Raw genomic sequence first — 21,944 nt, forward strand, 5'->3', positions numbered from 1 at the left:
AAAGCAACAAAAAACAATAGGTTCACAAGGCTGAAAAACACCCCCGAAAAACCCCAATAAAACAAAACAAAGAAACAAAAACAGAGTAAGACAAAAGTTTCCTTTTTGCAGTTTCTTTTTTCAATTTTCTTTTCCACCCGGCTTCCTATCTAAAATGTACGTCATTAATAATAGACTAAATCTAGCTTCAACAGTAATTCATTTCTGAATTCCATTCAGCACCTTGAATGATTATTGAATGAGTGATTGTTTTGTCTGTTCACTCATGTTTCTATTATTTATAGTAGTATTTCATCATCTAGTGTAGTGGCATCTTTCTGGAGCAACAATATTCATATAAAACACAACAGCAAAAAGTCCCAAAATATGATAGCTAGATTAAGAAGAAATCAAACGACGTGAAATTGTTTTTTACTTCTAAAGTGATATGGGCCTATTACTCATCAAACGTTTATGATCATTAATCTCTTGAATTAATGATGGAAACGCGGAAATTTCAACCTATCACACCAAAAGGGCTTTGAAAGCAAATTTCATTGAAGAGCAAAGAGGCACTCTTTATTAGGAGTAGAAAAAATGTTCGAAACTCCATGACAAACGCTGTTGGGCAAAACTACAGCTCACTGTAAGGATTCTGTTAGTTTTCCGTGCACACTTTTACATAATATTGTCTCAAACGTATAATCCCAGGTTGTCGATGATGTCTGAACGATGATGCTACATTTCATTTTTTTTTCTCCAGAAAGCAGATCATGTTTTGAAGATACATAATGATCATTAAGGCTATAGACACAGATGCCACCACATCTTATCTCTCAGAGGATGGACTGTTAATTCTAAAAATATTCATTGTTCCCCAAGTTCGTCGATATGAAAGTTACATAAATGGTTCTTTTCTCTGAAGGTTCATCATTCCGTAACACGCAAATTCATAGATGTTCATTAGTTCGAAAAAGATATACGGTTGGTTAATGAGGACATTTGTATTCTTTTTATCTGAAGACTCATTATATATAATAGAAGATTCATTAATCTGGAAATTGAATACGTTCGTCTTTCCAAAGATTCGTTTATCCGAAAATAAAACCAGGTTCGTTAGTCTGAAGGTTCGTTTATCCGAAAAAGATAAAATCTGCGGACTGGCTGTCACAAGCCTTTGCCATTATGAAACCTATATTTTGTTTTTGAATAAGCGAACATTAGAATCGGAATTGCAAACCTTATTTTATTTTTGAAAATGGCTAAATGTCAATATACCTCCCATCTTCACTTTTGCTGAGCATCATTTCAAGAAAACTGAAGTAATGAGATAACGGTGCCTTCGTTGATGGACTTTTTTTTTTTTTTTTTTTGCGGCTGTGCACAAGCGAGGCTTATACCATTCTGTAGTCATATTCAGTTTTTGTTGTTTTTCGTTTCGTAGTTATCATTGTACGTAAAAAGAAAACATAAACATTCTTAAGTTGTGTTTGTCACTGTCTCTTTGTCTTTCTGTCGAAGTGTGTGGCAACTGGGTGCAAATATCATTCCTACATACATTCAATTAAATCGGAATTCGTGTGCGTCATTGCAACCTACAAAACGTAAGACTATTTCGAAAACACGTTTTTTCATTGTCCGCCTATGGCACAGTCATACTTGCATGTTTGTATGAGGATGTACATCTCGGCCAATCGCCATTCCATCTTCTTTCGTCCAATTAGAGCTTTTATAAAAAAAAAACACCAAACACAACAACCTTCTTATTACCTGAGGACGGTTTCTTAGTCTTTCTCTCACCCTGATTGGCTTGTTTTCTCTTGGACATCACCTTTTACCTTTTGCATTTTTGCACTCGTTATCTTGGTATGACTTTATATGAATCAATGAATTACAATTATTCCGAAATTGAAATAAGCTTCATTCTTCCGAAGATTTGTTAATCCAAAAATGAGAAATGGTTCTTCTTGTTATTCTCTAAATTAAAAAAAAAAGTTCAGTATTTATAGTCAAAGGTTTGTTTATTTGAATTTTTTTCATTTTTGGATTGACGAACTTTATTTCATTTTTGGATTAACTTTCGAAATAACAGATTTCACTTCATTTTTGGGCTGACGAAACCTTCGGAATAGCAAACCTTGTTTCATTTTTGGATGAACAAACCTTTGGCACAATTAACCTTATTCCATTTTGGGGTTGACGAACCCACACAATGACGCTACAAAAAATGTTCGTATTTATAAGCCCTAATTCATTTTTTTTTTTCAAATTAACGAAATTTCGGAAGAGAAAAAAAAATCATTCAAATCAACGTCAGTCCATTGTGTACCTAAAAGTCGATAGATGCAATGTTTGCATTTGTATCACACGTCTGACCTACTTACTCTGTTTGAGCTGATGTAACTCTGTAGAGGACTTGAATGAATTCGTCCATTTGAGATAGTTAACGACTATTCTGTCGCTCTTCCACAATAGAAAATGGCTTTCTGAAGGTCGCAAGTTCACCTAACATCACAGCTACATCGCATTACTTTACAGCCATAACACAGTGTTGATGGAGAAAATGTATAGCGTTATGAACGTTGCAGTTTTTGAATAGGGTGTCTTGACCTCGAGTTGAATTTCTATAAGGAACATTGACATCAATAAGGAGAGAGAAAGTATCCATAACCATAAAGTCGAAAAGGACCAACAGCTAAGAAGATCTTCCGCAGCTGTTTGTTCTAACGTAATTCACGTCACTCTTTTGTAGTTAATCGTGATGAACATTCATGTTATCATATTCTTCGACGAGTATGTTTTTCAACATCTAATTGTTTGTCATTTTTTACAACTGCAAAAATTTCATGCAAGAATTTACTATAGGCACTATAGCTTCTAGAAATCTACGCGCTACAAGTAATACTTCTTTGCAGATTTCTCATATTTCAAATGGACGAATTGTCGTAATTGCTGTATATACAATTTCCGCAATTCAACTTTTGATAAGTTTATGATTAACTTGTAAAGTACTAAATGCGGAACAAAAAAAAATTAAATAAAATGAAGAGGAGGGTAAGGAGCCGGAAGAGGAGAAGGGGGAGGGAGGGGAATTCAAAAAAAAAAAATTGTTTTTGAAGAATACTTGCAGCTGAAACGGATTATAGTGTGTTGTTGGATAAGCTATCAGTGAAACTGCCAATTTACGAATCTACGAAGAAAAGGAAACAACAACATAAAAAAAAAGAATATCAATGATCTGGGATCTTAGGACGATAACGGAGCATCTTGGACAACATTTATCACAGTATCAGGATCGAGATGGTTTTTCAGCTGTCGATTCAGACCTGTATACACGTTTTTAACGGCGATTTTATTTCTCTCGTGGAAAGTAGGCGATTACGATATTGTTCGGCTGATGGGGGCAAGGGTCATTATATCGTATTTAATGGTTGCAATTCGGGTATTTCAGAACGGACCTTGACTGCAGTCATTACAGCAATAATCTCGCCATTTGTTCTGTGTAATTTTGCCCAGTAATCAGTTAAAAATTCCACAGTTACTTGATAGCATCGCATGGTAATTCTTCCTGTCATTACACTCTGCAATGCTAATTCTAAATGACCTTCTATAAGCTACACGTATGATAACTTCAAGAATATTTCTTGATAGGTGAGAATTGAGATATCAGTTGAAAGTAGAAAGTATATAGTCATCTCTAAGCTTAGCTTAACATGATTGCAATCTGCATTTTCTATCTGTTATAGTATACCACTATTTGCGATTTTCCATAATGCAGGCACGAATCAAAATTGTTTACACAACATATTTTCGTTTTGGGTTAATCATTAATAACCTCATTTATGTATCTTATTGTTATTTTCGTGCAATTGAATATAATCATGCCATTTTTGCTGTTGTTGTTGTTGTAACATATCAAATAACGCATGAAGAAGGCGCAGAAATAAGGTCCTTCCTTGATTTCAAGAAATTAACCAAACATCGTATATCTACAATCTAATTCCGTTTTTGGTCTAACGTTTGCATAATAAGTCATAGTCAAGTGGGTTTGAATGGGAATTTTCCTCATAACAATCTTATTTTCTGAATATAGTTTAGAGTGGTTCATTTGACATGACACTATATAAACTCAACATAATCTTTTGTGGGCTTGCCTGTAAGTGTGTGTGTGTGTGTGTGTGTGTGTGTGTGTGTGTGTGTGTGAGGGTTTGTGTGCTTGAGTGTAGGTGCATTAAATGTATGTTTGCATTCTATTGATTATGGACACACTGGTACACTAAGTCTAATTTTACATGTAAGTGTTTAAATTGACAATGTATAAGAAAAAGTGGGGAAAATAAAATAGATTCAGAACAAAAGCCAAAAATTGATTAGATTAAGATAAGTCCATTATCAGACAGAGCAAAACAAACCTTTTAATTGATATATTAATTCTCACGTAACAAGGAATGTTCTTGAAGTTATTATCAAAATATCTCATAATCTCGTGTATTATTTTCATTGATTTTAGCAGCTTCATCGCGAATACATCAAGTTTAACAAAGAATGGAGTTAAGTCGTTTTGTGATTAAACTTCTTTAATAGATTAATTCACCAATGAAACAATGCATACATATATGAATGAAAAACAACAACCAATAAATGCATACAAAGTTACTTAAATAAATAATTTAATCCATTAATATTTTTTTTTGCAACACACACACACACACACACACACACACACAAGATTCGAGAAATATTACACATCATCATCTTAACCTGCCACGCTTGCAACATGGGGGGGGGGGGGTGAGTAATCATTTAGACGTTCACTAGAAAAGGAGTGAGCTGTTCTTTTGCTTTTCTACCGCGTAGAATACACGTCCGCATACAAATGATCAATTAGCCGCCAGAGCTCTCCGATGGAGCGAGAGGGGCCCGATGGTGAGACGTACGTCTCTCTCAATACTCAAAGACCGCCTTCAAATTCCTTAAAATGCACAGAGAGCCTCGTCTAAAGTAGCGTTGCGAATGCGTGGACACGGTGCAAGAAACTATATATGCGACACGGTTTCTTCTCTCACTCATACGGATGTGTTTAACCCCAACTGACACATTACTCACTGATATACCAGATATCACGCTGTCACATAACTCCTTGAAACAATCCACTCTACTTGATTAAACGAATCTTTATTACAGTTCCTTCGTGTTTGAACTTGGAGTGAGTGTTATTGACCACAGGACGCGCTAGGGCTTCGTAGAAACTAAGAAAAGAATTTTTTGGCATCATTTCCAATTTTTCTTCAACTCAATATTGGAGGGATTACATTAACCACTTCAATTTTGACTATTAAAGGTTATGTTTTATTAATCAATGAGGTCACAGCGGTCGTAAAGTAACTATGCATACTTTCGTACCTGAATGCATTCACGTGACTATGAACCACGTACAGTAGGTAGATCACATGAACAACATTTTCCACTTGGTGCTACCTAACTTTTCTGCTGGTGTGTCACCAACAGTATGATTTCAATACATCTTATTTATTTTTTTAATTAACTCACCAATACGTTTCTACTCCTTACCCCTTCTCGAGATCGGTATTTTTTGAATGACATTTATTTTGTTTAAATGAAAGAAGGACATTCATGAATCTTCAGGCAGTAAATTACTTTCAAATAACCTTTTGTACATATCAGAGCGAATATCATGGTCTCAACTTTGTCCAAGGTTCCATGTTCAATTTTAAACAGAGGGGAAGGTTATCATTTCAGAATCTTCTAATATTACTGCATCTAGAAATCTCTTGCAAATCAAACATAAAATCAAGACCTTAAAAATAAAATATAATTGCAATCGAATCGGAATTACAATCCAAACTGCTTTGGAATTTCGTAAATACAAAAAAATAACAAACAAACAAACAAAATAAAACAAAAGCGGCAATAGTTTAAACAAAGAGTACCGTGAATGTCAAACGAATAGGAAGCCATCGTAGAATACGATCAATTGTCCGGCGATTTAGTTACGAAAGCGAAAGCCTATTTCAGCACCAAAGAGTTTGTGTCAGTATTGAGCGTGCGTGTCTAGAATGTGACGACACATCTCGCATATATTCCACCTGCAGCTCTCACCCTTATGTGGGGACGAATAGAAAGGATCCCTTTTGCAGCATCATACATGAAACTTTATTCCAACAAGCTTTCTTTCCTTGGTTATTCCCTATTCAAAATGCTCTGGGCATGGATTCTCCACTGTCTGTCCGAGCATTAAAGCAGGAGGTATAGTCGAATTGAAGGGATTATTGGTAAATTTCCCTGGAGCGATTCCGTACAAGGCTGATCTTACAGGTGTCATTTGTAATTGAAAAAGAACAGAAAAAACAAAACAAATGAAAACTATTGAGACACCCCCAAGAAACAATAACAAAAACAAATCAAACAAAAGAATCAATCAAACAAGAACATGAAACATGAGTACATTATGTAGGATTGTACATGTCTGTTTTCTTCTTTTAACTGATTATATTTCTGTGACACAGGAAAAATACTTTTTACTCTTTTGCAATCTTATGTAAATCCTTTTTAACCTTTCCTTCTAGTTGTGATGCATGGCGCCTACGAAGTATTGAATAAAAAAAAAACACAGAACATCATGTTATGAAATTAAAGCATTTGAAAGCAATACCAATCTTTTTCAATTAACGTCTTAAATACAGTTTTGTAAACGGGAATAACATTTCTCCTAATATCTTTCTTCGTAACTAAGACTTTAGAGACGTATCAAAATTTTCCGACGATTTAAAAACGAACATAAGTATTATGAAGGTGAACAAACCTCACCAAGGAGAGATTAAGCTAGAAGACAGTAGCATATTTACGGAAAGAAAAGGAAAAATGAACATGAATAAAGATAAATGTGTTGAGGGATAATAAACCCTGTATAATGAAGAGCAGAATCTTCTTAACCTTTAGAAGTTTTTTTCTTTACAAAGGATTGTTTCAGAATATTTCATTTCAGATCGAAAGAAGAATGAAGGTGAAGAGACAGTAAATCCTGTACCTAGATTAGTCTGATCTCACGAGCCCACTGGCATTTGTTTAGCTGATCGGTGTATGCATAAAATGTAGGTTGATATCGCCCTCTCGCTGGAGAATTGCATCCAGTGCAAATATGGCGGCATACTTAAGCCGCCGCTCCCGCCGCAACGAGTGGTCGAGAGCCCACCAGAATGTTGAAATCGGCACCAGGCGTGTTGCCACGTCGCCGCGCCCATAAAAGCAACTGGTCGCCTAGTACCGGAAGTTTGCCGGCTTGGCTTCCCAGACATGCAGTTGTTACGCATACCCCTCTTCCTCTGTGTATATTTCTCCGTCTTGTGTCTTTACAAATCCAGCATATGTGGTGATGGTATCTATTTCACACTTCCGTAGAGGCTAAGCACAGACGGTATCAGGATCGTATCTTTACATTTCCAATGAGATAAATACGATATCAGTTTGCGCGTCACAGAACATTGATCATATAAAATGCTTAGTTTTAAAGCCAGTAATAATCCCATATGATTTATTTCTTGTCAATAATGTTAACGAAGCTAAAGTCTCAACCCCATTTTAAACATCTTAATATTATCGTTTTCATCATCTTTACTATTTTTCTGCATTAAAATAGTATATTCAAATAAAAAACAAGGAATAATTGAAGACCCGTAACCAACCCTCTGTTCCTTTCTGATTATGAAAAATAGGTGTACGTTCCTGTATCGATTCATCCATAGACCATATTATTTTCTAGCCTTGAATCATACTTGCGGAGTATTGCATATCATATTCAAGGCACGCATTGGTCAAGACTCTGTTTATATGCTCAAGAACTTTAACTATTCAAATTATAACCTGTTGATATTCTGTATAGTATTGTTTCAAAACAAATCCCAACATGCAAAACGAAAACAACAAAAAACAAACAAACAAACAACAACAACATCATCATCATCATTATCATCATCATTATCATCATCATCATCGTCATCATCGTCATCATCATCATCGTCATCATCGTCATCATCATCATCATCATCGTCATCATCATCATCATCATCAAATACATTATACGAGTTCGAGCACTTGCCTGTGATCATCATCATCATCGTCATCATCATCATCATCATCATCATCATCATCAAATACATTTTATGAGTTCGAGCACTTGCCTGTGCAGTTCCCAAACTGCTAAAAACTTGCCCAATAGAAATCGTGACATTCCCAAAAGGAGGAATCGTTCAAATTAAGAGTAATTGAAACTCTTCTTTCATTTAAAGCTTACCGTACTGCGTGCTTACCAGGAGCGCTTGCAGCGCAGTGAAATGTATATACAAAATGTCTTTATAATAGATAAAGTGTGTATTATCATTACCGTTATTTTATGAAAAACGTGATCGTCAATAAAGTAACATCTGAAATAACTTTAACAATAAAATAGAGTATTGCAATACAGATAAGAATCATCATGACCGTCTTTAATCTTAATGAAGCTGGAGAGTCGTGACACTGAAAGAGGAATATATCCACAAACATAGAAATCGAAAGTTGCATTAAAAATTTAGGTTGGTTACCGGAAATGTTTGTAATGAATAAGATGATACTCGTGATAACAAGTGACTTTATTTCCCCACCCCAGTATTCCCGTTGGAGTTTTCGGGGTGGGGGGGGGGGGGCGTGTCATATCATTTCTACATCATATGAACAAGTAAATTTATTTGACGACGGCAAAATACTAAATTTCAGATTCATTAAACCTGCAGTTATGCATACATTCTCGTCAAAGTCATTGAATTCTTTCAATTGTGCAGGTCCATGCTAATCCTTTTGTTCAATAATGACTAAATATGCAAGCTCAATCTGAAAATTCTCCCCTTTTTAGCATAATTCGTTTTTGGTAGTTGTCCTTTTTTTTTTCTCGTATGTGGTTTTCTATGTGCGTATTCTATTTGGGACTTCGTTCGAGTCCATCCGTAATTGAAATAATCGCAACGTCGAATTCTTCTCGTTAAGCCGATTAGCCTTCTATTTCACTTGCAAAGCGCTGCTTATCGCGAGACTTCCGGGAACATCTGTTCATTTTACATATTAACCTATAAGCCCTTATGAAATATTCTAGGTTCCCCATACAGTTTTGTCATAGACCCATGAGGGGAGGGGTTGATTCAGTTCAAGCCGGGCGAACAAATTACTGATTTAGCCCCTGTTGCATAAAAACCTGCAATCAAACGTATTGAAAGTCAGTAAATCAAACATAACTCTGGTATCAGCCAATCAGAATTAAGTATTCAGACACTTTTATTTGATTTTTCTGACTTATGTTTGATCTCAAGTTTTATGCATCAGGGCTTTGAAATCTTTGGCAAGTAGCAATTAATACTGATAATATGATTCCTAGCAACCAAACAACAAGGTTGTTTTAAACGTGAACCAATTCCTGCGCAGCGCCAGAACAAGAAAAAAGAGTAACTGACCATTCATAAACTATTGAATTGAATTGAATTGAATTGAATTGAAATTTGTGCTGTTCTTAAGAATATTGGAATCATGATAGTGGACATGAGTCTAATGACTTAAACATTTTCATTTTCCGAAGAAATATTCCATGGGTTCGAATTTTTTTTTCCTTTCTTGACTCAAGTCTAAGTATTAAAAGTCTTAATTTACAAGTGACTCTTCAGGAGCTGTAAACAATTGCATAATGGAATTCATTCGAACTTTACTGGTCTTGTTTGAATGTCTTTTTGTTGTTCTTAACAAATTCTCTTTCGAAGTAATCTCCCTTGAAAACATTGTGAGAAGAATCAAAAATATTCTTCCCAAAATGTACGAAATACCCGAGTCTTTAATTACAATGTTTTACGCTTTGTCCATCATAACGATTTTGACTTGAGTTGAAGTTGTCAAAAAGACACCAGACGAAACCACACACACACACACACACACACACACACACACACACACACACACACAACGAATTTTACTTTGTTTCTGTTATCTTATCGCACTAAAGATCTGGGAGTCCAAGCGGTAAATCCAAAATATTTCTTATTTTCAAACACAAAACAAACTAGAAAAGCACTCTGAGAGCACAGACCTCCGCCAAGCAGCTTTCCACCGATGATCTTGCTCTTCAGATCAGTGATTTCCATCCGCTGAAGAATCTCCCGATTTCCCAATATAGAGGCCTTTGTTATTTCGTCATAAACCCTCAGATGAGCGGCGCGCCTCGCCCAAGTAGAAACTAGATCACGCACTTTAGTGCGCGCATGTAAACCTCAAAAAATGCGCAGCTTGCACTCTACCCTTGACCCTACCTGGCAAAATATCGAAAATCCTTCATAAAATCCATAAACATTCCCGGATCACTACCAACATTCAATCATTTGTTCCTTCTGTCATTGTCAACCTTTCCTGCAAGTTTCATCCGAATCTGTGCAAAAAAAAAAAAAAAAAAAAAATTGAGTTATTTTGCACACGGACAAACAAACAAACTACCGGGTAACACTCTAACAAACTAACAAACAAACCAACGGTAACGAAAACATAACCTCCTCCCTTGGCGGAGGTAATAAAATGATTATAACATGGCCTATTGACAGAGTACACCATGGAAAACAACATACTAAACAAAAATGGTCATGCCTTGCCGAGACATATCTAAGGATGATGTGAACTTATCACGTAGCTGAAAGTAACCTACAGTGCATGGCGCCCTCAACGCCAGCAACACCAGCTGCCAATTTACCGCTTGTTTTTTTTTTTTTTCTCTCTCTCTCTTTCTCTGTGAGATACTCCGTTTCTTTCTCATCCTTTCTCCCTGGTCTGTCTACGCATCATGATCCCATTCTATTGTATTGGCTTTTGTTGTGCGTTGAGTTATCTTCCACGCGACGGTGTTAAAACCTGGAGAGCTCGTATAAAAACGGCCACACTCTTGCCTACCATTCAAACACTTGCGCGAAACACCAGCGCCGACGGACTTTGCAGGGCAATGCAGAAGTAAGCAGCCGTTTAACCTCAAGTCACGAACGGAGTTGGGAGAAAAGAACACATCTATACGGATCCGAGCTCTCACTTAAAGGAAGACCGTTGGTCGGGGTTTTTCGTCTTGACTTTAATGACTTTATCACATTTTCAGTGCGTGTGACAGAAGGAAAAATACCATCGCATTCGTCTATGGTGACTATCGTTTGAAGGGCAAGAGGAGAGGCTGATCGTAAAGTTCGGACTTACAGAGAGAAAACTTGCGGTTTTCTTGTCTGGATTTCTGGTGAGCCAGTGCAGGGTAAGTCTACCATCTTTTCAGTGACATTCATAGTCTTATCATCCATTCATTTTTTATATACCTGCCTATCATTTGAATATGACAGTATGAGCACAACAGTATTATAAATATGACAATATCATTTACATGCATTTGTCTCCACATTATATATAGTCCTTTTGCGCGATAAAATGATTTTGTTCAAAACTCACAATAATTTCGCGCTCGCGCCTGACTTTTGCTACAAGAAAAAAGCTTCCAAAGACGAACTTTTTTTTTTCTTCCACATGTTCTCGGCTGCTGATTTCATTCGGGAACTATATCACTTTCTCCCGTTGTATGTCCGTGCTAGCAGTCTGGATTCTTCCTCAAAGTGTTTTTACTTTTCTCTGCGAACAGGAACTATACGTTCTTATGAATGATGTATTGTGTAGGAACATGCTATATAAAACTGGAAAATGTCGCATTGGTTGAGTAATTAGGCACTTGTATTAACTTGGTTTATTTTGAGGTGTTTGGTTGATCTTAAGAAGCGTACGTTATTTCTATGTAAATTTTTAGTTCAGTTTCTATGCCTGAATTGAAGAGCAAGAAGTGTTTTTCAAAGTTTTCGTATACTCGTTTCCCCAGTGTCAATTTGAGTTTTGTGTTGTTTTTTTCTATTCTGGGTTCTATCCAACGGGTAGGTAAAAGATTGATTAAACACATTTCAAAATCTTGGGATAAAAAAAAGAAACAAAAACTCCAAAGTGTCTTTGATATTTTGACATTTAAAAACAAGAATGTTGCCAATGAGTGTCCATTTCCCCCGAAATTTTCACAAACTTTTGAATTTCCATTACAGCTCTTAAGTCATCGAAGTCTGATAGGCTATCCAGTACTCTGAGCTGAGAGACTAAACATCCATATTTGACTATGTTAAACTACAATATTTTATTCATGGATATCTTGGTGTTTTTTTTTTTTTTTGGGGGGGGGGGGAGATAATACCGTAAGACGGTTAGATATCACTAGTCATTTCATATGACTTTCCAAAATTGCCTAAGAAACATCGAAATCTGTGTCGATTATGAAAATATTAAAAAAACGTGCTGTAGAGCAGTTGTTGTTTCAATATTCAATATTCCTTATTGCGAAGACAATCTTTACCTGTTTACGATTTTCCAAAAGTAGATGGATCTTGAAGCTTTCATAATGCTTTCAATAATTTGCTTTCTAGGAGAGCAGTTTACCATTCATGTTATGTCAAGTATCTCATTTATTATTCTCACAAGTATTTTATTGAATTCTTTCAGTATTGCACAGCTCAAGAAACTGATATCTTCAACCAAAATCTAAAATGTTACACTTCTCTCCTTTTTATTTACAAAAGCAAATGCTGGATCGACTACTGTTTGTGTAAGATTTGTTAAGCTCACACGATCCAGAATGAATAAATTTCTTATTTCATGATAGTGAATGATTCTAAAAACAAGAACTTTGTTATTAAGTTTTTGTACCTATTTTTCAAAACTTCTCGGACCGTTTGAAATAACAGAACACAGAAAAGAAATAATTCTGATTACTGAGAATTATTTAGGAAACATACGACTGTATAAAATCATTTGCATCTCGACCTAACTTGTCAAAGGAATAATGAATATGTTCTCTTTTCAAAATAGACGAAAATAAAATAAAATCGTGTCAAGTAAAATATTGTGTTTAAAAGGTACAACTTTGTCTGATAGAAAATGTAATTGTGTCAAACATACCCGTATTGCCCAGGCTAACCATAGGATTAAAATTCATCACAATAAGTTTGGAGATCATCATGTATATTTTATAAAAATATGATATCAATTAATCAATGTACCTTAAGAAATCAGCTGAGGTATAAGACAGCCGAAAGGTTGGTGACTTTATACAGACCTGATAGACGATATCGTGTCGCTTCGAAGGGCCTTGATAAACAATTCATCGGCAAATCTTGGTGTCATACACATTATTTAAAAGATAAATATTTATCTACAAGAGATGAATACGTCATTGCTATTAAAGAAACCGTAAAGAGTATCTATCCAAGTCCTTGATTCTTGTTTTAGTCCTACGAGCAGGTGAAATATTTTCTAACTAATTAAATACCTCGTGATAACACACACGCCTTATGTTCCTTCCTGGGTAATTGTACATACTCACCTGTTCCGTGCACACGCGTTCGTACACGCGCGTAGTCGCATTCAGATTTTATAACAAACCAACAACAACAGCAACAACACAAAAAGACCACAAGATGCTTAACTCAAAGACCAGTTGAATATAATGCCCTCCAACCAACATTATTCTTTTCTTCGTGTGTTTGTGGTGCCTTTGTGTGTTTCGTCAATTTTTTGTTGTTATGCAAAAGAACATTTTTGTGTGTGTGTGTGTGTGTGTACAGTGTAGTTGCTGTAAAACGTTAGATGTCCTTCTTTCGCACTCTCAAAAAGGGCTACATAGAATGCGTTCACTTCACTACGTAATGTACACCAGGATACTCAAGACTAATATTTGAAAAAAAAAAAGTTCTCCCTCCCCCCCCCCCTGAAACCCCAGAACACCCCTAGAGTTCTACAGTACGTAAATGTATATGTATAGTATACGTGTCACATACAAATACATATGTTTTTTTTTTTTTAATATATAGTGCCCAGAACACGCTCTTCATTGTATACCTTTATGAGGGCCAGGATAATTAGGTAAAATGTAAACGGTTGTTGAGACGAGAACAGGCAATGTTATTAGGACATAGTATTATCAAGTTGGATCGAGTAGAAGTAAGTAAACACTGAAATGTCATTAACTTTTTAACAAACGACTTGTAATGAACACTTCAAATGAGCGTCACGTTCCTTGTTTGAAGGAGTAGAAAATTGCTCTCGTTTCCCATATTTTTCGGTAATCAGCGAGGAAATTGACAGAAGAACAACAAACAAATCGCCACGACGTCTCAAAAGATTATGGAATAACTTAATTCCATGTGTAGAACAAAAAGTATGTGAAAAAGTTGATTGTTGTGGTAACGGATGGCAACAATGGGAATAATACTATTGGAAATTGCGTAGTTTGTTTGCACATGGTTTGTCCTTGGTGAGCAGTGGAGAATATATGCATACTCATCATACCATTACATTATTATGATAGATATATCATTACAGATCTAAGTCAACATAGTGTGAAAGAAGCTAATGAAATACAATGCTTGCGGAATGATTATTCTCTTCCATTTTTTTTTAATCTAATTTATTTCTTTCAGTAGATAGAGCTTCCTTTTTTACTTTGTATAGGGCGTTGCCCCGTTGTTAAAAGAGTGATTGTTCTTTTTTCGAAACCATCTGCTAACAAAATGAATTTTATTCCATATTATTTTGAGCACATTAACAATGATCGCCAAAAAAAAATACACATACACACAAAAAGAAAAGAAAACCAACAACAACTACCGCAGGAGTTAGTCACCTACTTACCTAGAAAACAATCAGTCAACCGACTACGTCACGAGTGGGCCTTCATCCTCCTGCACTTACTACATACATGCAACAAACAGGAAACCTGCCAGGACTTTGAAGATAGACTGTACTTTATACGAACTTCCATCGAGTGACATTATAATAATTATGTTTGTTGACTCAACACGGTGCCTGAGAAAGCATTCCAGTTTCCTAATTGCTGAAAAAACCAACAACTTTAAGACTCATTTCTTTCTCCCCGAGCGTGGCTAGAATTTAGTACTCCAATAGCCCACTATTTTTTTTTTTTTTTGAGCTGTGACTATTGAAAGGTCTGTGAACTGTGAAAACTCTAACGAGACTCCTTTAATTTGAAGTCTGTCTGTGTGTGCATGCAGACCTGACTCATCAGTTAGGATACCTTGATTACACTACACTGTTCTGTGCTATAGGACTCCTCATTAGCACCTCGTAAAAACAAAGCCAGAGGGAAAGTGAATGTAGAAGGAAAGCAGAAAAGAACCCGGGAATTTAGGCATCGTCCATCTATCATCTTTTTTTTTTGCCTCTTTGCTCTAAGCTATCGTCGGTCATGTCGGTTATTAAGATGAAAACGACCGAATCTTGTCTAATTAGCAAGGACGCCTGTCTTACACCATGGTTTGAAAGATGTTCTACGTGTGCATCGTATTTGTCTGATGCCGTTTTTTTTTTGTTCGTTTGTTTGTTATCATATGTTTATTTTTGTGTGTGTGTGCGTGTACTGTTATAAAGCAAACAAAAGCTATTTCAGATGTCCGTGCATAGGGGTGTTTGGGATTAGGCTAATGCAATGGTTTGTCGCTGCTACGAAAGTTAGAATCTGGAAAAGCATTGCTAGAAACAAAAACAAACAAACCGAACAAACAAACGAACAAACAGACAAACGCTATTAGCTCTTAAAACATTACTATCAATAAGAAATAGGCGGTAATCATGTCCTACCAGAGAGAGAGAGAGAAAAAAAAGAGAGAGAGAGAGCAGAACCAGTTTCACTGCATTATTCGTAGGCAGTTTAAGGAACATGTCCAGCCAGCTCATATATCACAAATGTTAGAGTGCTCTAGGTTAACCTTGCGATTTACCTAGTTCCATGACATTTGCTCCTGCGGCAGTTGCTACCTTGTAATATCTGCACGCTAAGCCAAACAAATTCTACGCGCAAACATAACCCTAACTCTAATCCTCACATCAAACTAAACCTAAAACTCATCACAACTCTAACCTTAATCCTAAGTCTTTGGAGAAAATAAGACTGCAGCAATTGTCGTGTCATCCTGGGTACATCAAGAATAAGTAGACGGAGGAGGAAGCCATGGCTGGAAACCCATGTGGAGGTGTCGTGGCTGAGTGGATAAAAGCGCTCGTCTCTGAATGACATGAGCGTTGTATGGGTTCTATCCCATGCGAAGCTTGACACGTTTGCCCTTCAGCAAGGCCGCGCTGTCGACATTGCTGCTCTCCGCCCAGGAGTACAAATGGGTACCCGGTAGGATGAGACATTTTATGTGGGTTGATCAGCATGTGCGCGCCTGTAAAATTGCTGCAACCGGCAGCGACTGCAATGCTCCCCGGGGAGCGGAGAGTGAGCACTCACTGTCAGTGCTGGTTGGAAATAATGTATCCAGTGACATGGATAATAATAATCTCCAAAGTTTGAAATGCGTTGTATAAAAAAAAAACAAAAAAACTAGCATTGTTATTATTATTATTATCATTATTATTATTATTATTATTATTATCATCATCATCATCATCATCATCATCATTACAAAGAACTTAAAGGGGCATAGTCCCCGTAGTGTAGACGGCGCTGTTGATGATTCTGCCGATCACCGTTAGCATTGATACGAAGATTACCGAAGTTGAGCTGTCATCAAGAGTAAAGTGCGTAGGTGTTGCTAAGTAACGTTGCCTTCGTTGTCTTCTCTGCGCATCGCGCAGTCTGTAGTAATGCCAGGGTGCGTGCATATGTGCTTGTTATTATGACATCGCAAAAGAAGTTTGCTAAAGCTGTCATCCCCCGCAGCCGAATCATGAGCCGAACTGTGATCGGACCACTGACTACAGTGGATCGGACTTCTTCGGACTCGGGGAAGTGGGCCAAAGCGTAAGCGCTAAAGAGGAGTCGATAGCGTAGAGAGAGAGCAGAGCCAGTTTCACTGCATCGTTCTGAGCCAGCTCACAAATCACAACTGTTCTAACAAACCATGTGATTAACCTAGACCATAGACAATTTGTATGGAGCGCCAAGTGTCGCATGGCCTATTTCGTTACGAAATCAATCATTTCGTCGACGAAATGTTGTCATTTCGTTACAAAATGATTATTTCGTCGACGAAATGACTGATTTCGTGACGAAATAGGCCATGCGACACTTGGCGTCCCATAAAAAACTACGGTCTTTGTCCATGGTTTAAACCATGGTTTCAATTGTACTACCTTCGTGAATTCGGGCCAATGAGCCATCCGAGTACATCACGGGTATAGGGCTTACTAGCCTCATGCACTAAGTACGTGCAACATACAGAAAACCTGTCATTCCTTTGAAGACAGACTGCACTTTTAACGAAGTTATCCATCAAGTGAAATTACAAATATGTTACTTTGCTCACTCTTTGCCAGATTGGAGACCATCTTTCTTGATTTATCCTATGACGGTGTCTTAGGAGGCATTCCGGTCTGCTGATTGCTGGCTGGAGGAAGGTTCTGTCCTCTGTTAATGTTTTACCCTGAGGCAGATCCACGGCATGATCGGCCATGGACAAACTGGCCCGAGTCTATCTGTATGTATTTAAACCTGGTACAGCAATGATTGCAGATCCCTAGGACTGTGCCTGGGGTGCATTTTGTAAAACACGGTGACAGCAACGGTTTCCCTCCTGTGTTGGAGGCTACTGATTGCTAGTTCCCCAGAGACAGTGGCTTGGTCTACTCCAGTGGCTTGAATCCAATTGGTTTACGATGGTTGGTGACGTACTCATCCATGACAGACAGGCATATATACCATATTGCTACGGATGAGAACTTTGCGGACAGTTGCACTTCCTCTGGTATCAAGGCTATAAGTAATCAATTAGTGATCAACACGGTGGTATGGACTACTTTAAACGTAGGGTCCTGGATTCAAATAGCGAGTGGTGATTTGTCTTAGTCGGTAACGCGTCTGCCTATACAGATCCAAGGGTACTAGGTTCGATACCCGAGTCTCACTGAGCAATGCAGTGTGCAAGCATTCCGTCCTCAACACTGTCACTCGGATAGAACATTAAACGGGGGTCTCGTGTGTGAATCAGCCACGATTCACGCACGCAAAATATCCCACTGCATTCATTCATCGCAAAGATCAGGGTGCTAACCTTGTGAAGTGGTCCCCCTATACCCACAGACGCAAGAAAACGGACGAATGATGCCGACCCTCGTGTTGTGCCCCAGATGGCTAGTAATATTCAACAAACAGTATCAACCAAGCACATTGTGTCATAATCTAGAATGAATGAGTGGATTCAAATCCTTGTTAGTGTCTTCCAGCCATCAATATGATTTTTTTTACCTAGTATGCATGTGCCCGAGCTGGTGTGCATAGTCGCCAACTGGTCTTCTTCTCGTATTACGGCACAGTTTGCCTTGTTGACACTTTTTGCTGACTATTGCTAGTCACAACATTGCAAACAACGAGGGTTCGGTATCTTTAGCTCATTTTCTCGTGTGGGTAGGTATAGGTCGACCATTTTACCAGGTATTTGCGATGAACAAGTGAAGCAGGTTCTTCCACGCGCCTGTGTCGTGAGTCCGTTACACACAGGACCTCCATTCCTATCAGAGCGACAGAGCATTATTTTTGCCTCTAACTAGAGAGGATGGTATGTTTGCACACAACATTCCTCAGAACCGGGCTCATTTTGGATTGGAGGCAGTCGCGCTATAGGCCTACCGACTGAGCCAAATCACAACCCTGCCAACTTGTAGCATGACCCCTTAAGTATTATGCGGAGGGTCACTGTAAGTTTCGTACGTCTGGAAGGAAACGAAAGACAGATACTCGTCTTCCTTTGTGCTTTTTCTGTTAGAGCTTCATATCATTAGCGCCGAATTTTTTGATCTCGGCATTGCTAGAAAGGACGGTTCTTTAATAGTTATTTTGTATTTTATGGCGATATGTAAATGCGAAAGCACTTTAAAATATTTTACCAAATCATGCATTTACTACAACTATGATGCCCCCTCAAAAACAATAACAACAACAACAAACAACAACAACAACAACAACAACAACAACAACAACAACAACAACAACAACACAACAATACCCGGGAGAGAGAGACCTATCCAAGAACCTTAAACATCAGGGTGAAAAATAAAAAAAAAGAAAAAATCCCAACGAATAATGGCATTTCTCGTCTGAAACGGAAAACCCCTAAGGAAGAAGAAGAAAAAAAATCCGCACATCAGCAGAAGAAAACAAGTTTCTGAAATATCCCCCATAGCTTTGAAGAACAAGGTGTTCAGTGGTCATCGAATTGTTTGTCTATCTTTCCCGGTTGATAAGACTTAAGAATTCTTTCGAGCAGGTATGTAACAATGGCGCGGCTGTCTGCTACATTATTGCTTGTCGCAAGTAATTCGTCAGCCGTTTGTCTTGCCTTAATTTCTAACCCAAGGCGTAGCTAAGAGCGCCGGGCAGAGAGGAATCCCGGTTAATTTGAAAAAGAGGGCAACAATTCTGTTGCTGACGTAAATTTTATATTCTTTTGTCTGTTTGTTTGTTGTTCCACAGATGTCATTTACTGTGTACCCAACGCCTTTAGCCATAATTATATCATATCTTTCTCTTTATATGACTGTCATGAATATTTTGTTTTTCGTAATATGTTGTGATATGCAATCATAGACGGAAAATAGCACCATAAAAACTAACACTTCCGTTAGTAAGCACCCCCTCTTTCTCTCACAATCTATTCTTCTTTGTATGTCGTAGATATACATAGGATATATCTCCCTCCTTTTTTTACACGACATTCTGGGAGGCCGGTTGTCTTGTGCCTGACACGTTAAGTTTCTCCGGCATTAGATTATCAGAAGATGGAAAATAAAATAAAGGGAGAGGGATGAAGAGGTTGTCAATGTGATAGCATGCAACTTTTAAAAAAGATTACCCTTTCATCCGTCCAGTCATCATTGTGGAAAATACCTGGCAACTCTGAATAAAAGACGAAATAAAAGAAAACATATGAGCAGACTCCAATTCTCTATCAAAGAGGCATTCGAGAAAGAGAAATGTATGTATTTTCTGGTTCTTTCCGTTTGCTTATAGCAAAACGAATAGAATGGTCAACTGTCCATGCCATTTTGTGGTGGAGGGCGACTGGGATTTACCCTATTAATTTTGAGACAAGTAGCCGCATTTGACCCTGATGGTCAGTCATCGCAACTGGATTTGCTTCTCCCAGAGAGTGCAAGTCCAAAAATGAGATGGACTCGGCTTCTTCTGCTCAGGGGATTGTGCTATGTCCCTCTTGCTCTTTTATTTGGGGTGAAAGAGTCAAGGTCCCCTGTTTCAGGTACTTTAACTACCGACACAGCCACCTGCACTGATGATAGACTGAGGCAGATTTAACTAGAATAATTTAGCGGTGTCGCTTTTCGATCTTTACTGTAGGAAAGTATGAGCTACTTTACTAATGGATGTATGCTCAGGTCACAGACCGGTATTGGACCGAAAGGAAAGACAAGAAAGAGGTGGAGGGTTTCTGGTGGCAGTTTCTGAATCTGACCTTAAATTATTACTTGGAAACAGACGTCTTATTGTTAACTGACGTCTTGCAGCCATTTATTTAGACACAGCTGACGTAGCACGAGGGCTCAGTCGAAAGTAAACCGTACAACCTGTGGAGTGATTCTACCAGATAATAATTGTTGTATAACATCCGGGTCTTTGGTGGCGAGAAGCGGACGTCTCGGCAGCTCTACTGACTTTCTTCTTGTACGTGTAAGCTTATGGTGGCCTTCGTCTGCACTTGGAAAATAGCTACCTTCTAATTGCCACTTGATAGTCCTTGTCACTTGTCACTTGTCACTTGATAGTTCTGCAGGGAAAATAGGAAGCCTTCCTTTCCGTGAAAGCGCAGGGGTATAATGAAAAGCAAATTGGACAATAAAGAAGCCCTTGGGAAAACAGTTGTTGTTGTTGTTGTAGTTGTTGTTGTTGTTGTTGTTGTTTTAGAGAATGAGATTGTTTTCCACTTATTCCGCTTTTGACAGGATATTGACCTTCTTCGAGTTTTAGCCGGTACCAGGGCTGGACAATATAGCCAGGCACTTTTACCTGGCATTGTTGCTTTGTGTTCTCTGTTCTTGCGGCAAGGGCCGCGAGGCGGTCACAATCTATGTCCGATCAACTTTTAACTCTTTCTCGCCGTATCACAGTATTACAGACAGTGTAAGTAACGAGGAAGACATGCAGAACGGGATGGTCGTTCTCGACTTTCCGACGCGGCATCCTCCCACTCGTAGAAAGCATTAGTCCTTAGGCTTGTAGATGCGGGGGAGAACCTAACGAGCATTTCCGGGACTATGAGATGTCACTTGACCCACGCTTAAGCTCTTCCAAGGGCGTCAAGTTCTCTATATCAAATGAGGGCATGGGGTGGTATCAAGATTGGCCCAAAGACCTTGAAGGTGGGCGATTATGTGTTCCTGAAGTGCCGAGAGGCGATTGGTCCTTCTTCTCGCAACCTAATGCCGACCAGAAGAGGATGACGTTCGTAAATTCCGCCAAAGCTCGCGGCATCGGAGGGATGAACGCGCCGAGGGCTGTGTTTCCGATCTGAGCGGGTTTTGCCGGAAAACTAGATAAGGTATCCGCTTTGAGGAATTTGCGTTTTCCTACACCTTGCAAGACATGTCCCCCCCCCCACAAAAAAAAAAAAATCCACCTGATTCTGCATGAAGCAGAGAGTTTTTGCGAGGCAGAGGCGCTTAGCAGAATATGCAGGTATGTAGGTATGTGCTTCATTGGTGTCGCAGACTGCTCTGCCCTGAGACGTTTCTCAATGTAATAACAGTTAATGATATGATACAATATGACATCGGTCTCGAAAACAAGCAAATAAGCAAGAAAAAAGCATTGTCATCCAGCCTCCACCTCAAACATGGCAAATACACACGTA

The 21,944-nt window shown here is 38.1% G+C and overlaps 1 protein-coding gene across 1 annotated transcript in view; it reads left to right on the plus strand.

Annotated features, from left to right (window-relative positions):
• Positions 1-10,989: 10,989 nt before the first annotated feature.
• The window catches only part of LOC140236324 (uncharacterized), a 125,902-nt gene continuing 114,947 nt past the window's right edge, over positions 10,990-21,944 (plus strand). The window contains exon 1 of the mRNA XM_072316278.1: positions 10,990-11,293. The gene's annotated coding sequence lies outside the window, so the exon portion shown is untranslated. The remainder of the gene's footprint in view (positions 11,294-21,944) is intronic.

Source organism: Diadema setosum, chromosome 12 (genome assembly GCF_964275005.1).
Source record: "Diadema setosum chromosome 12, eeDiaSeto1, whole genome shotgun sequence".
In the NCBI taxonomy this organism is placed as follows: Eukaryota; Metazoa; Echinodermata; class Echinoidea; order Diadematoida; family Diadematidae; genus Diadema; species Diadema setosum.